Raw genomic sequence first — 11850 nt, 5'->3', positions numbered from 1 at the left:
TTTTGGTCATTTGATTGCAACTTCTCAAGAACACATGGAGTGAATTTCGTCCAATTTGGTACAAACATTCAGGTTGTCAAAGGTCAATTTCATGGTAACCTCACGTTCTTGTGAACATGATATAACAAGAACAACCATATGACATTTCATCACCTCTGGCACGGACATTCACTTGGATCTAATGTTGACTTGATTATAATTTGGTGGTCAAATTACATTATGAATCAAGAAAAATTACAGCAGCCAACAAATAAATGAGGCATGTTATGTGGAAAACACTATAAAAAGGCATATTAAAAAACATTGAACAAGCCTCTATTCTGCTGCTCTGGGCCTGTTCTTGTGTTGAAATCATCAGAGCCTCTACTATCCTTCAGACCAGCTTTATCCAACCAGTTGTAGGACTTCTTGATCTCAGCCATTTCCTCATTACTTTGATACATCCCATGGAGGGGCTTGGCAACTTTCGATATTTTACTATTTGCCATTAATTCATGTATGAACCTTATCTTGGCTTGTGGCTCTGACAGTTAATAATTAATCACACTCGTTCTTTTCCCTCCGCAAGAAACTGTGTCAAAGTGCTGGACTTTGGGTAGAATTCTTCGCGCACAAGGAGCTTTCATATCCATCAGCGGCATCCGTCATTCCAACTTAATGCAGCAGGGTATCTGATGTTTTGGTTGGGCATCTTGCATGGTTTATTGAGTCTTTCTTTAACAATTAGTTCAAAAGAACGAATTTATGTTTAAGTGAAATGAACTGAGTCACTTTGTGAAACAATCTGGTAATTTCTAGGATCCAAGTCTCTCTTTTATTTTTGGCTGGGGAAAGTAATACAGTGTTGGAGTTTGGCATGTTTGTCAAAGAGACAGCACCTCTAGTTCATGACCAATTCACACAGTTCAGTGTTTCAGTTAAGCAAGTGGGACTCAGTCAGAGCTACAGTGACGGTCAAAAAAGACTGCTCGGCTGCAGGCCAGCTCAGAAAATACTGGGTACATTTCTAATACTTTAACTTGAGAAGATAGCATTTGTATTTATTCTGTCTGTTATCTATCAAACACCACTTCTCAAATTATTCAAACAGATGTTGCACTACAAATTCAACTTAGAATGAATCATACTGTAGCGACCGGCTCACCGGTTGCTACAGTATAATGTAAAATGTAAAATTAATCAGTCAGCTTGCATGGATCGCAAGTAAAGTGTGAAGAAAGTTCTCTGTGCAAGACTTGGCATTCTCCCACTCGCTTGCTCAGACACATATCCATTTATTCTTGGACACTAATGGTTGTCTTCAGTGCTTTCAGTGTTTGTTGTTTTAACAGTTTTCATGTTGTTAAGCGGTTTGCTCTCTTGTGAAGTAATGACCATTTAAAGGGGCATAAGCAGTTATTTTTAGCGATGGGGTACTGAGTAGAGGCCCCCTTCTTCTGGTTCAATTTAGTCATCTGTCATTGTGATGATTCGATCAAACTCATGTGCTCTGTGGCTTCAGTCAGGCATTGTGGGATTTCAGAAAGTTGGAGACAAAGAATGAGCAGCCAACCAGTTTCATGAAAATGTAGTGGCATTCATTCAAAGCCCCTCCTAACCCCAGACCTCCCCCCCTTCAACCCATCCGCTGCTCAGGAATAATCACTGCTTTGTGCAGGACTGCAGAATTCAGGTTGAAAACCAAGAGTCAATTATAGAGAGAGAGTCCAAAAAGCATGGTAACCGCAGCAACTTCAGTGGGCCCTTAAGGAAAAATTGTTTGAGGTTTGGAGAGTAAAGCTGACAGTGTTATTTTTGTCATCATGCTTCATATGAGAGCCTATAATTGGTGCCCACATTTGCGCTTCTCTCATGGTATTATTTTCTCATTGTATTCAGGTTTTCAGTTGGAACCTGTTAATTGGAGAATGCAATGAAACACGGCGGCTGCTACTCGTCTTGCGAATACAGCAACAGTACACTCACTGTGTACAGAAACACTCAATCATGAAGGCCTGAACTTTATTAGTTTGGGAGTTCCTGCTTTCTTTCTCCTCGAGCTGTAATTTGATGCACCTCTTCACAGGGAGTGTGTGGGAGGAGGTGTGCAGTTTTCTGTGAGGCACATATGTATGACTGGGAAGGTGAGAGGGGGGAGGCAAACTTTTGATTTCCTGCAGCAGACGGAGTACTTATCATCCTGAGCTATGGCCCCATATTCTCTACCTTTGAGATGCAGTCGCGTCTTGGTATAATATTTATGTATACAGTATTCTACTCCACCAGTAAGGTAAAAAAAACTGGGCCTCATCACAACATTTAGTTGGTCATGAGATAGATGTGTAGACAGGCAAAAATTTGTCTAACATGCCAAACTCTCCATGTCTGTCCATCTATGTGAAATGCATATCTCACGAATCACTCATCTTATTGGCATCACACTTGACACTCAAATTGGATGCGTTTTGGACAAGCCGTAGTTCAGTATTAATAAAATGTGAATAAATAGCTAAGCAGTCAATGTGGGTCGAACAACAATATCAGATTTATTCACAATTGCATTCAGTAGCTTAGGTTTAGCTGATGCTTTGCAACAAGTCCTCCAACCTTACAACTCATATGGGTTGTTTGTCCCAACCCTTGAACACAGCCCAATCAGATAGATACAGGACCCTTGTTGTCATAGTAACTAGTAGTATACCAGTGGTAGGTCTGGTAAGATGTAGACTAAAAGTACTTAAAGACAAGATGACAAAACAAGAGGACCTTCTTCATCATTGTTGTAATAACACTAACCTCCCTCCTCCTTACTTTGTCTCTCACACTAATATCCTATGTCATCTCCTTTTAGTACTGTCTGCCTCTAGAGGTAGATAAACTTGTTTATGACAGTGGAGATTCTATTGATCTTTCTATTCCACTATTCATTCTTGTAGAAGGGCCCCAAAATTTGTTTTCATACTTATCATTATTTAAGTTGCTATGCTTTATATTTAATGTTTATTACTAAAAAGATCTATGTGTATGGGAACTCTGTGTCTGGAGAAAATATAATGAGGCTGTGTAGTCGGCTGTAAGCTCTTTACTTGATGGCTTTTCAAAGGCAACAGGATACATATACTGTACAATGCAAGGCAAATGGGGGAGGTCAAATGAAAATATAATATACATCAGGAGTTATCTGGAGCCTGATATTGTTATGGACCTTTAATGGGATTCATGTGGCACCCCTGTTCTGACACAATACAAACTGCAGCTGGGCTGTTTTATTTCTATTATCCATCCATGAGCCAAACCTACCAGAAGCCTCAGGTTCACTCAACATCATTTCTATCTACATATTGATTAATCACACATTTGTTAGAAACATACTGCACTAAAGTTTTGTTTGTTATTTAACACATCTATTCTTTAATCACAAAGAACCGTATGATCATAAAAGTCGGCCTTAATTCATGGAAATGCAGTGATGACTTCTGAATCCCTCAATGAATATAATAAGATTTTATTTCCAAATGACATCATTCTTAACTAAATAATTTGTTTTTGAAATTTTAGCATACGTAAACAGGGGTGTATCTTTATATCTATTTTGAACTTTACAGCTTTTTAAGTGCGGACAGAAACTGAGGCCATTCACAAAGATCTGAATGCAGTAGTTTTAACAATCAGCTGTTCGCCCTCTCTCCTTAATTCTTCTCGATCTTTCCACACCCCCTCCAGCTCTGCTCAGATAAGCCAGAGCTCGTCTCCCTCCAGCTGAATGCTCCGATGATATTTACAGTTTATTGTGTAATCAATGGCTCAGAGAACAATGGGCCTGGCACACATGTACACACACATAATTCTCTTACCATTTCTGTGAGAGGTTCAGGTTTGAAACTGCTGTTATATTGTGCTTCCTTATTGCTTATAAACAAATCATAAATCAATAAATGTCAACAGAGAATGTATCTGCAAACTTTTAAGAAAATTCAAATAAATGAAATTGTCTGGTGCTCATGTTTCCTGGCTCAGTGTTGAGTGAAGTCAAAACCCATATCTGCACCGAGATAATTGCCAAGAGTAGGATTTTCTAACTTCAAGACAGTGAAAGTGAGCAATAAACTTAAATCTAAAGTTCAAGATAATATATATATACATCATGATGTATTAACGCTGACAGAAAGACTCAGACATCCCTGGACTGTTTAAAGAGGGCAGGATAGCTCCATGGAATTACACACTCAACTCCAGACTCAGAGCATTTGCAGCCTTAGCAGGAATCTATTCCAGGTTCTTTTTCCCGTCTACAACTATACAGTGCTGGAGAGTCTTTGTCCACTGCAGCCTCACACATCTTTTCTTGGCTGACAGGAGTGGAACCTGATGTGAAGACTATCCACCTCAAGGCTGTGTTCATTCTGTAATGTTTCTCTGCTCACCACAGTTGTAAAGAGTGGTTATCTGAGTTACTGCAGCTTCTTTGTCTTCTCCAACCAGTCTGACCATTGTCCTCTGACCTCTTTCTTTAACAAGGTGTCTCTATCTACAGAACAGAAGATCAGCAGTTCAGAAAAAATCAATCCATGCTGATTATAATCCCACATTTCAAGGTTAAGCTGTATCTGCAGGATTTATCCACTGCTGCCACATAATGTCTAATTGTGTTCAACAATTTTAAATTTCTCAAGTCTTTTGGTCTTTGTCTTAGCTTTGGTTAATACAATATATTCCAGGCCCTTTTAATTTCATCACTGTATGAAACATGCAGAGGTTAAATTGATGTGAAATTTTTGTATCTCTGTCTAAGAAATACATCTGATATATTTCTACAACATCAGTGTGTTCTATTAGTCATAACATTAACATGATTGAAACCTTTTACAGAACCAAGTCTTGCTGTCACAAAATCATCTGTATGAACTTCAGAGAGATTTCTTTTATACTCGCATGAAGAATTTGACTATATTCCCTCACAGTTTCCTAAGACAATAATATAAATAATTGAATTACAATTTAACCTAACGGGCTCTGCCTACACCCTTACATGTACACTATCACATGTTGAAAAAACCGAACAGTGCAGATGACGGATGGATAATGACAGAGAAAACCTGCTGTGAAGAACATCACAGCCATAGTTGTATGTTGTAGACAGTGAATGTTATTCTGTGAAGTTGTAGATGTGATTGTAAACTAAGGGTGTATTTAGGATGTACAGGATGCCGTATATAAAGGGAAGCGAGGCCAGTGTAGGAGTTCAGTGACAGCTTTGTTGCTGAGTTTGTGATGATACTGACCTCCTGTGGATTTTCTTCAGAATTACTATTTTACTTCAGTCAAGGGAATAAGTCTTTCCCATGACTGATGAAACAATTTTTGGGTTCTTTGGGCTCTTTGGTTTCAGGGGGCAGGCACAATCTCTACATTTATGGTAAGGCTTAAAACATTCCTCTTTGATAAAGCTTATAGTTAGTTCTTGCTCAGTTGAGCCCTGAACCATCCCTTAGTTATTCTGCTATAGGCCTAAAGAACTTGCCTGGGGAACTCAATCATGTTTTATAATTTTTAAATACTATGTCAAGTCCAGTGTTTGTATTTGCCTCATCTCTAAGTTTTGAACCAAAGACAAAGGATTGCAATCCAATTCAGTTTTGTTTGTATAGCGCAAAACCATTTCTTACATTATTTCAAGGTCTTACACAATTATGGAGAAACCCAACAGTTCCCACAATGAGCAAGCACTTTGGCAAATGCGGTGTGAAAAAATCCCTTTTAACAGGAAAAGCCTCAAGCAGAACGGGACTCAATATGGGCGGCCATCTTCCTCGACCTTTAAGGGAGAGCAGAGAAAAATGGGGAAGAGAGGAGAGGTGGGTGGAAAAGAGGGGAGAGAAGTGAGAGAGTGAGGGAGGGCAAAGAAAGTGGGAGTGAGAGACCAGGAACTGTTGTGTAACCATCATATTTAAGCTCTGTCAGACTGGTTGTTATAATAAAAATAATAGAGATATTCATAGATGTTATTATGTTATTCATTACGGAGCCCCCCAGGGGACACGGGGAAAAAAAATGATGGGTGAAAAAAAAAAAAGGACGGACTTTTGCGAGATCCCGAGAAAGTTTTGCGAGATCTCGAGAAAGTTTTGTGAGATCCCGAGAAACTTGCGAGATCCCGAGAAACTTTTGCGAGATCCCGCAAACAAAGTATTCTTGACCAGACCGGTGTTTCGTTGATGAAAGAAGAGGAGCAATGGAGGACGACTTGAAGAGAATTTCATGCAGGAATTTCATGCAGGAATTTCTCTTCTTCTCTCCTCCCCCCCCGGGACGGACTTTTTGCGATATCTCGCAAAAGTTTCTCGGGATCTCGCAAAAAGTCCGTCCTTTTTTTATTTTTTCACCCATCATTTTTTTTCCCCCGCGTCCCCTGGGGGGCTCCTTAATTAATGATAGCAGCACCAGTTAATAATAATAATAAATCTAATGGAATGATTCGATCTCCATGTGCTCTGGAATTACACCACTAGCCAGAGCCTGCAGCCTCTGTGGGCCAAAGTCTGAGAAAATATGTGGCCTAAGGACTGTGCTGTACAAACAACTGACTGACTTCTTGAAAACAGGAAGCACTGAGCCTCTTTCAAATAATATAATTACATCATAATAAAACTGTTAGAAATTATGAATCAGTGAGGTGTGATTTATGTAACAGCGAATTTTCCACCTTCTTCGTGTGATTCATCTTCAGATGATGAAAATTGTTCATCTCATGACATAGTGCTAGTTTACTGAATATTCTTTCAAAGGAAAAAGACAAGGACAAACTAACAAAGAACTAACCCAATGATACTAATGGTGTCACTTTAGCCAAACTAACCCAAACCTAATCAGAAAAACCTCCATCTCTCCCTTGATAGCAAACAGACCGTTACCCATCACAATTGTACTGTCTTAATATTTTGTTAATTATAACCAGTCTGACAGAACTAAACTGTGACATTAACACTACTCTTTATGTTCTCCCCTCTGCTAGGTTTCTCTATAATTTCGTATGGCCTTGAATTAATAATTCTATGATTTGCTCTTATACAAATATATTAGAATTTTATTTAATTAGAATCATGTATACAGTAAAATTACATATCTATAAATAATGTTTTATTCGAAATTCTGATGAAGTTTCCACCACAAGCCAATGTAACTAACCTACTCAGCATTGACTTCCGAGAATCTGAGGAGAAATATTATATATCAAGCATTCTTGTTGTTATCATAGTCCATGGTCAGCAGCCACCATCAAGATTGGATGCCACTATAGTCCACAGTCATTGTCCACTGCCCCCATCAGGATCCACCATCAGCTGCCACCTCGATTGTGGTCCACCACCATTATCAGATGCAAACAAGATACAGGATCCACCATTATGATCACGATCTCTGATACGCGATCCACCATCATAATCCACATAAAGCCGTGGCCCTGGATTTGTGGACGATAAGGTAAAGGGACTCCGGTGAAGAAGTCAAGTCAATAACATGTATTGATGAGATTTGACATTTCTTTGATGTGATAGGATTGAGAAGAGAAAGGAGAACATTGGAAGAGACGCTCCATGTGTCATGTGTCCCTGACCTTCTAAACCTATAGAAGCATAACTAAGAGCAGGTCTAAGACAAGCCTGGACCGGCTCTAACTATAAGCTTTATCGTAAAGGAAGGTTTTAAGCCTACTCTTAAACGTACAGATGGTGTCCGCCTCCCGAACTCTTTTTGAGAAAGGACCTGTCAGATTTTTTAGATATTACGCAGGTGAAAGAAGGCGGTCCTTGAAATTTGTTTTAGGTGAGAATTAAAGGACAAATCGGGATTGAAGATCATGAACAGTAGGTTTGTGTGCGCTCGTGTGGTCACAGTCGCTAACAAGGAACATTTGTATTTAACATAAGCTCACAGCAGGCGGCAGCATTTGAAAGAACACAGGGAAAAGGCCGAAATATATTTTAGTATATGATATTTAATATATTAATATTTTCTTATGCTCTGAAGTAATTGGTCAAAACAACAAACAAGATCAGAGAGTTGATGCAAATAAACAATTCATAGACATTTATTTAGCTTTTTTCCATTTGTTTTGCTTGCGATCACCACTAATTAGTCACATCCAGCTTCAAAGCCACACGTATTCTCCCAGGGCCTTATCTCGACCTCACTGGTTTTATTGTGACTCATGGATATGTTGCTCCAAACATGATAATTTCTGACGTGCTGAAAGACTGAAAGACTTGAGTGAAATTTACAAATCTGTAATTCAAAGGCAACAAAAGCACATTGAAGTAAACAACAGCAAGAGAGCTTAGTGAGCCTAATCAAAACAAAACTGTCATTTGTCTTAGTGTTGGCACTGAACAATGTCCTGATCATTTATCATTAGATATACAATTCGAGACATTTCTAGCTCCTCAAGATAAAACTTCTACTGTGCTGTACATTTAAATAATACAGGTGTTTCCCTTTCTGAACTGTAACAGAAACTTGATACAGTACATGGTAGTAATGTAGGAAGGTGCATTTCTATTGAATGAAGCCAAACCCGTCAACAGACAACAGCACAAAATAAGGAACTGTCCAAAAACAAGGCAGTTCCCTTTTACTTCTCAAACATTTTCCCCATAAATTCCCCCCTTGTCTCGTTTCCTGTTTCTATGAAACACAACATGCAGTTGAATGAAGTTATTACTTAACATTCAAGGGGACTAGTCTCACAGTTCCCCCGCTTCCAGTCTTTGTGCTAAGCCAGACTAAACATGCCCTTCACGTCTGTCTGTAACGCATATGTAAAAGCTATGAACCTCTCAAAACAGATTATCTTTTTGGAAATTATTTTTGTATACATTCATTTAACATTGTAGTTATTGTAGAATCTGCCTCCTGTCTCTGACATCTCTCTGTATATTTTCATGACCATGAAAGGAGGTAGCCGCACAATGTTGAAGGGAGGAGGGGCGTTCCCAAACTGAAGACCAAGGGCCACAGTTTGAAACAGCTGTTGACTCAGTACAGGGCAAAGTCCTGCAATTCACAAAACCATTAATTGCAGGCTCTTACTGCTCTGACTGCTGGATCTGCTCACAGTATGAATCAGAGGCATGAAGTGGGTCATGACCACTGTCAGAGTCATAATAACAGAAAAACTAAAATGGTTGCAAAAATCAAGTAGCAAAAAGTGTAAAGTTCAAGACTTTTGATTCAAATGTTAAAATGATCCCCTGGGGAGCAGAAGTGAGGCCATATTTCATCAGATATTTGGCACTTTATTATTAAGGGTCTGGCTCGGTGCTGGGGAAACAGTGAAATAGACAGACCAGTTGGAAGAGTAGGCTTGCATGTCCGCTTGCACGCACTGTATGTGCCTTGTTCAGCAAAAGCTGAACAAGGTTCAGCGTCATGAGTAGTTGAAAAGAGCTGAGTTCTTTCATGCAGAGCTGAAAGTGCAGATTAAAGCAGCTTTGTTGCATCCAGCAGGGGGATTCACAGCTTTAGTTTCTGTGTTGCTTGGTGCCAGTCGACAGGTCTAATAAAAATGCAGCAGTGTTACACCCTCCAACCTGACGAACACATCTGCTCTGCAACAGCACAGGCTGATCAGGAGTGGCAATATTCATGAGACTGACAAAAGAAATAACAGAACCAGACATGCAGTATTTACAATGTTAAAATACTAGCGATATGTGTTCTATGAACCAAATATCAAATTTACTTTGAATATGGTGGCCGCTGTTTTTATACCACGGACTGTATGTGTTGCTCTTTTGTAACATTGCATGTAAACATAAAAAGTTCATAGATTATTTGAGTTTGTGAAATGGCTACAACCTTTCACAGGCTGGGGGAGCTAAATATGGTATATGTTATATATCACTTTGTTAAAACCACTTCTGTGATCCATGGGGCAGGTTGTAGTTGTCTACACTTCCACTGCAGGACAAAACTTGTATCCTCTGGCACAGGTTGTGCTTTTGTTTCGGCTGCTCTCGTATACGACAACACTTGGACTCTACGTACAAGATGGGTTTGAGGGTTGTTGATGGGTATTTTTGGTGCAAATGAAATGAATACATAAACTATATGACGGGTCAAACAGATGTGACATTACAGCACAACAACAACAAATACAAAAATGGCAACCTCTATTTTATTATAGCCAACCCATACTTAAAAAATAACTCTGAAAAATCGATCCACCCTATTTGTATTAATACTATATGTGAGGATTCATATGGAGCTGGTTTCAAATGGTGGACCCAAATGATTTGTCAATGTCGGTGAGAAATAAGGATATAACACAGAGTGAAGAAAAATCCAAAAGATGAAACAAGATTGTAAAAAGATAAAGGCCCACAAAATGTCCCACCTTGTAAAATCAGTCTTCCTGAGAAGAACATTGGCCTAAAACCTCAAAATGATCTTATCAGAAGCTCCTAGTTACAAGTTAACAAGCTTAACTTGGCTTTTAACTTGGCTTTTAAATGCTGCTAGAGACTTTGATTATTGATGATGTTCTCCTGCACGTGGCATCTATTGCACTTCTGTCCGTCCTGGGAGAGGGATCCCTCACATGTGGCTCTCTCTGAGGTTTCTACATATTTTTACCCTGTTAAAAGGGTTTTTAGTAGTTTTTCCTTACTCTTGTTGAGGGTTAAGGACAGAGGATGCCACACCCTGTTAAAGCCCTATGAGATGAATTGTAATTTGTGAATATGGGCTATACAAATAAAATTTGATTGATTGATTGATTTTATCTGTAATTTAGATTAAAGCTAAAAACATTTTCCGAGACAGTGGTCTTTCAGTGGAGAGCTGCTTTGGCTTGACATCCTCTACTTTACTTCCTTAGCCTTAAAAAACACATCGATGTGAGACTAGAGATTGAGATTGGAACGGAGTAGAGTTTGTTTAGAGCCCCGTCTGGATATTTTCAGGGAAGCACTTAGATGTTTGAGATAGAGACATGAGAATGGCCGTGATTGAAATGTCTAAACCTTATTTGCATCTGTTACCACCCAAAACAGTCACAGAAGCATTCAAATGACCACTTTAAACCCCAGATAAGATTTGTTCTCCTCTCAGCCTCTACTGCATGTGAACTCATTTAGTAATCAAACAGCTGGAACAACAGACCCTGCTATGCTAAGTATGCAAGATTACAGGAAATGCTATGTGGAACTCTCTCAGGGAAAGAGTTGGGGTGCTGTGAAGCTCATAGTATCCCGCTGGTATGTTCCGACACTTATACACAAATACAAATATTTGTTTTTTGATTCAAATCAAAGTTTTGTGATTTTAGTCAGGGGCAGACTGTGTTATATAATAATATAATAATAATTGTTATAACAAGTATCAGCGCATCCATATACAGATCAGAAAATACTGTGACTTGCATGCTGTGTCCAAAAATTTCTTCTGAATTTAAGAAGACATCGATATAAATGAAAATTTATAGTGTCTCTCTCTATATATACTATAATGATCTTTATATATGATTTTTCTTTATTCTGTGCTTTATGTATACTGTATATAGTAGTAAGTTTCTACACTGTGTTTGCTCGATAATAAAGAGATCAAGAGGAGTATGATTCATCATTCATGATGATGACACATCATCGCAGGGCTCTTCTTTTTATTTCTGTATATCTCAGACCTGCTATTAATAGAGTGGACAGTGTTTTCTGTGTTCCAGAGAGACTCGGTGGGAGTCAGTGAACCTCTCAGCTGGACTGACCTCACTGTCCTCTGCAGTCCTGGAGAAGCCAGAGAAAACAAACACATAACTTTTTTGTATCCCACATGAGTAGGCTGAGGCAGACATGGAGAGACGTCTTAGTCTGAATGATT

The sequence above is a fragment of the Pleuronectes platessa genome, chromosome 20 (genome assembly GCF_947347685.1).
Source record: "Pleuronectes platessa chromosome 20, fPlePla1.1, whole genome shotgun sequence".
In the NCBI taxonomy this organism is placed as follows: Eukaryota; Metazoa; Chordata; class Actinopteri; order Pleuronectiformes; family Pleuronectidae; genus Pleuronectes; species Pleuronectes platessa.
Note: the sequence above shows the minus strand (reverse complement) of the source record.